This window comes from Microtus ochrogaster, linkage group LG7_11 (genome assembly GCF_000317375.1).
Source record: "Microtus ochrogaster isolate Prairie Vole_2 linkage group LG7_11, MicOch1.0, whole genome shotgun sequence".
Taxonomy (NCBI): Eukaryota; Metazoa; Chordata; class Mammalia; order Rodentia; family Cricetidae; genus Microtus; species Microtus ochrogaster.
Window position 1 is genome coordinate 20,034,064 of NC_022032.1, and position 5,530 is coordinate 20,039,593.

The 5,530-nt window shown below is 49.2% G+C and overlaps 1 protein-coding gene across 1 annotated transcript in view; it reads left to right on the forward strand.

The window, feature by feature from the left end:
* The first annotated feature begins 4,593 nt into the window (after positions 1 to 4,593).
* Irf2 (interferon regulatory factor 2) overlaps positions 4,594 to 5,530 on the forward strand; it is a 107,306-nt gene continuing 106,369 nt past the window's right edge. The window contains exon 1 of the mRNA XM_005362586.2: positions 4,594 to 4,763. The gene's annotated coding sequence lies outside the window, so the exon portion shown is untranslated. The remainder of the gene's footprint in view (positions 4,764 to 5,530) is intronic.

The following is a 5,530-nucleotide window of genomic DNA, read 5'->3' on the forward strand; positions in this document are numbered from 1 at the left end:
AGACGGTGGTGGGGATGGCTGTAATATTTCCCAGATTTCTGGCTCTTGATAAAATGACAAATCTGAGTTTGTAGGAAAAGATGTTATGAGTTTACTTTTAGACTGCAACCCCAGAACTTGTGAGGCTGATCGAGGACAATTCTGACTTCCAGGCAGCCTGACTGACATGGTGAGACCCAGTCTGTGTTTTCCTTGTGTGAGCATTGACCTGAATTTGATATATATGTGTCTCATGGGCATCTAGGAGGTAATATGTCTGTAGCTCAGAGTTTTACTTTGAAATCATCACCAAATATAGATGTTTCTCAACTTATAAGAGGCCTGACCCTCAGAAACCCATCACAAATGGAAACACTATACCCTATAATGCATTGGATAGACCAAGCCTAGGGACGGTTATAGCTTAGCAACTGGTACGTTGCAGAGTGTGGGCTGTTTCACCTGGTGATCTTGGGGCTAACTAGGAGATGAGGATGTCTGTCTTGCTCAACATGGCAACAAAGTATTATACTGCATAGTGCTAGCCCAGGAAAAGGCCAACATTCAAAATTTGCAGTAAGGTTTTCTACTGAATCCTTGTTGCTTTTGTACCACTGCATAACTGGAAAATTAAAAGAACGACTGTTAAGTTCAGGACCATCTGTAGCGATATCTGAGGTTTGGGGCGTGGAGGAGAGCACCCAAAGAGAAAGAGCATATGAAATGAGAAAATAAGGGGTTGAAGATAGGATGCTTGGAAACACCATAATTTAGGGGGCTGGCAGAAAAACAGGAGGCAGCCAAGAAATGGAACGGGACAGAAAGATATCACATCAGGAGGGGGATGGGAAGTGCAGTCTGCACGTAAACCGATTAGCACATTTGAAAAATTACTAGTTGGAAGTATGTACGAATACTGGTAAAACTATTTCTGAGGGCAAAATTTTAGGTCCTCCCTGGTCCCTGTGTGTGTGAGTGTGTTGTGTGTGTGTTTTGTGTGTGTGTGTGTGTACATTCAGGCACACGGTGGGGGCCAGATTTCATGTCCTTGCTCACATTAGGAAAACACTAACAGCTGAGCTATATCTTCAACCTTGTTTCTTCGAGCCAAGGTCTTACCTAGAACTCAGGATCAACCTCCCTCAGCCTCACAAGTGCTAGGATTAAAGTTGTCTGCCATCATGCTCAGCAATGCTATTTTCTGACTTCCATATGATGGCAATCAGTTACATTTGTATTAAAATGTTATTAAAGGGGTCTGGGCAGATGGCTCAACAGTTAAGAACACTCACTGTGCTCACAGAGGACCCAGGTTCAGTTTTTGGTCCCCCAAACGCAGACTCACAACCACCCATATTCCAGTTCCAGGAGATCTGAGGTCCTCTTTTGACTTCTGCGGGCTCTGCGCGCACACACAGTGCACTTATATGCACACAGGCAAAAACCACTTATACTATAAAATAAAGTAAATGAATCATTTAAAATGTTATTGAAGTATAAAACAAATGCCGAGACAGCCTAGCCTGTTCGGTAAGAACTTACAGACAGGAGAGAGGAATTGTGGATCTAAAAATATCTGACCATGGATGTGCTGGGCACCAGGCTAATGATAAACAAGGAACGTGAGAATGACTCTGATGTTCTACACAAAAAGGAAGCCAGCTGGCTTGGCAAGGGAGGGACATGGGTCCTGGAGGGTGCACTGGCAACACACGAGGTTAGAGGGCAGTCTGCCACCACACTAAAATGACTTCATGTGTCTTACAACTAGTATGGCCTTTATTGTGAAAGCTCCAGATGGGTTGCAGAAGGGGGGGGGGGGTGGCGAGAGAACTAGAATTGGGCTGGAAGCGAAGTAAGTTTCTGCTTAACTTTGATAACAATGTGTCTATTGACAAGTCGGAACCCAAGGAGGCAACTGGGCAGGTGTCTCGGGAGCCGCAATGATGGAAGGCAGTGCTCTCTGGGTGTGCCTTAGCCAGAGACATTGGGGCATGGCATTGATGTGTGAAGAGGACGATTGATTGTGGTTGAATGTATATGGATACAACTGATTGGATGGACGGATGTTGTGGGAAGGAAGATATCAAAGACAACTAAAAAACCCCAAACAGTCCAAGCCGACTCTTTGTTGCTTCTCAGAGATCACACATGATCAGGACATCGCTCTTCCTCAAACAATGAGATCAGGCTGCACTAAGAGCAGGCAGGGCCAGTTCCTGATGGAGCATCTCGTGAAGACTGACGGATGGGAGGAAGCAAACAGTTGGGATGCTTTCTGTACCCAGCCATGGGGCTTCCGGGACTGGCCTCTGTGCATGGCCGTAAGTCACTAGGATGCCAGGTAGAGACTTGTGGGCATGTCCTGTCTGGCTCCCCTGAGTGTTTGCCACTGAGGCAGCTATTGTCATGGACACCAGCAAGGTAACATTGATTGGTCCCATCAGACCTCATTGTTTCTTTCTCTCCTTGGGCCTGCACATAAAAAAAAAAAAATGCTGAATTGAGCCTGGAATGAGCCAGAAGTTCAGAAGGACACCTTTCTTCCCTTCCTTTCCTTCTTCTAGGGAAGAGAATACAATGGTCTGGGTACAGATGAAAATAAACAGATACCGATAGCACACGCCTATAATTTCAAAACTGGAGAGCTAAGGCAGGGGCAACTTGGGTCCAGGATTACTTGGGCCACACTTATGGCTAGCCTGGACTTCTTTAGATAGGAACATCCTGTCTAAAAACAGAAAAGCACAGGAACAAACAAACAAACAAACAAACAAAAGTAAAACAAGCAGAACAACAGCAGCAAAGAAAACAACGAGCAGGGGCTGTCGAGATGGCTCGGCAGGGAAGACTGTGGCTGCAAAAGCATGGAGAGATGAGTTCAAATCCCAGTTCTCACTTGAAAAGCCAGGCCTGGCTGTGTGCACACCTAATTCCACCGCTGTGGCTGGGGACGCTTGCTGGAGTGGCTAGCTGCCAGTCTCTTTCTAGGTTCAGTGAGAAACTTTGTCTTAAAGAAATACTGTAGAGAATGACAGAACAGGACACTCTGGCCTCTGCGAGTGAATGACTTACACACACACACACACACACACACACACACACGTACCACATGCGCTCATGCACACAAAAAAGCAGGCAAGCAAAGAATGATCAGCGGTTATTAGGTTTTTAACTTAGGTGCCTGGTAGATAAAGAGGGGACAACCATCTTGGAGTTTGTACACTCTCCTGGTTATTGATGTATTATGTATATGAAAACAAGGTTTGTACAGCGTTATTAGGGGAGGAAAAAAGGACGATTTGTACACGAGGGAAATCTATTTTTGAGACAAGGTCTGCCTTGTCTTAATCCTGCTGTTTTCCTTTCACAAGTATGGATACTTTCCTTTCTCCTCTCGGTGGAACCCAGCACTCCTGTATGCCAAGGTCGTTACAGTCTCCTAGGATGGAACCTTCTCTAGTGGCTAGAGAAGGCCGAGAGGCTGATGAAATGGTAAACCCAGGGAAGAAACAGGTGTAACTAAATGTAACGAAATACTTTTAAAGTTAAATGACCACAGAGGAGGAGGTTCCAGGGGAGCTGGCCTAGGAGAGCTAATGGGCAACAGCTGTTGCACCTGTCCTAGGTACCGGACCGCCTACAATTCTTTATTAGGTCCCTTGTACAGAATGGAAGACAGTGGCCAGGGATGTCCAGCTAATAAGAGGGTCGAATATGGACTTGGCTAGAAGTCATCTGTCGCTTTAAGCCTTCACTCCAGGGCCAGCCACAAGCAAGACATTTTAAGTTAAGTAGTGCACAACCTTGCCCATCTCATCTTGCAGGAACGGAACGTTAATAGTGAAGGTATGAAGTAGCCTTGAGGAATGACTTGCTAGGAGAAGGCTTTTCTAATCATCCCAGCACTCGCACAGAATGCCAGGCTGTCCCCCCCCTCCCCCCCTCAGTAGACCAGTAGGAGACGCAATAAATTCGGGAGGAAAGTAATGTCCTCTTTTCAGCTGACTTCGTTCCTTACATTCCTTTGCAGCGGGCGACTTTCCAAGATGAGTTTGTGTGTGCAGCCTGTGCACAGAGGTTCCGAACACTTAACCCACGGGGCAGGAAGGGTTGCCAGGCTTCCCAGGCGCCCCCTGGTCGGTCCCCGCCTTCAGGTAGGATGCAGAGTCAGGTAACTCCTTCCTTCCCTACGGTCACCTAGCTGGTGGCCAGATCCTTAGCCTGCGCCTGGCCCGCCACTTCTGGAGTCCCCACTCCAGCCTGGCCGCGGTGAAAACGAGCTCCCCTTGGCGCGAGCCACACACTCACACGCTGCCGCTTGTTGCTCCCCCGCAGCCGCGACGTGGGGAAGTGAAAATGAAATTGACTTTTCCGAGAAATGATGAAAGCCGCGCTGCCGGCCAATGAACAGCGGCGGCGAACTTCCGCACCTCCCGGCTGGCGGCTGGAGCCCTCCCTCTGCCTCCACCTCCGGGTTGCACAAGCTTGAAACAAACACTGGGGAGGAAGGGCGGGGAGGGAGGAGGGCGGAGGGGGAGCGAGGGAAGGAGCGGGGCCGGGAGAGGGCGGGGGTGGGGGGGATTTCCAGCCTCGGCTCCTCGCAGTTTCCTCTCCTTGTTTTGCTTTCGATCTGGACTGTTCTCAGGCAAGCCGGGGAGTAACTTTTAGTTTTGCTCCTGCGATTATTCAACTGACGGGCTTTCATTTCCATTTTACACACCCTAACAACACTTACACCTTGCGGGATTGTATTGGTAGCGTGAAAAAAAGCACACTGAGAGGTAACATTTTTTTCAAATAATAGTTGTGACTGTGCGTGTGTTTTCTCTCGAGGGCATGTTGATGGGAACAGGAGGAGCTCTGTATGTATGTGCGTCCTGATGCTTTGACACGATGTTTTGCAGACGGAAAATGCCGGGGTTCATAAATATTAATACCGATTTTTGGAGGAAGAGTCGGCGCAGTTATGGATCATCTGATTTTAGGGGAAGCAGGGTCTGCTGCTGTTGCTGCTGGTACTGGGGCTGCTGAGGCTGCAAGGAGGAGGAGGAGGTAGAGAGGGAGGAGGAGGTTAGTGGAGGTTTAATTTCACTTTTGGATTTGCAGATGCGAAGAGGTGGCTCCATGGACACAGATCTGCTCTGTGTGATTCTGCGCCCCAGGTGTCGTGCGTTGTGGGTGCTGGTCCGCTGGAGTCGGGCCTCATTTAAAATAATATTGGGTTGTGTGTCTGCGTATGTGCGCGTGTCTGCGAGTGTTTATGTGTGTGTTTACAGACACTGTCGCCACCAGGTCCGAAGAAGGGAACAGGGGTTCTTCTCGGTGCCCGGCAGCCCTTCTCTCCGGGCAGTCTCTGGTGTAAATAGACTGGCACCCGCAGTCCCCAGATACCCATGCCCGGGCAGTGGCTACAGTAAACTTGATGGGTGCCATGAGACGCTCTCGGGATGCGCTCGCCCGCTGGGCTCCGGATCGGGTGATGGGCATCGGGTGCCAGCGGCCACTCGGGCCGGGCGGGCTCCGCGCGCGGCTGGGCGCGGGCCTGGCC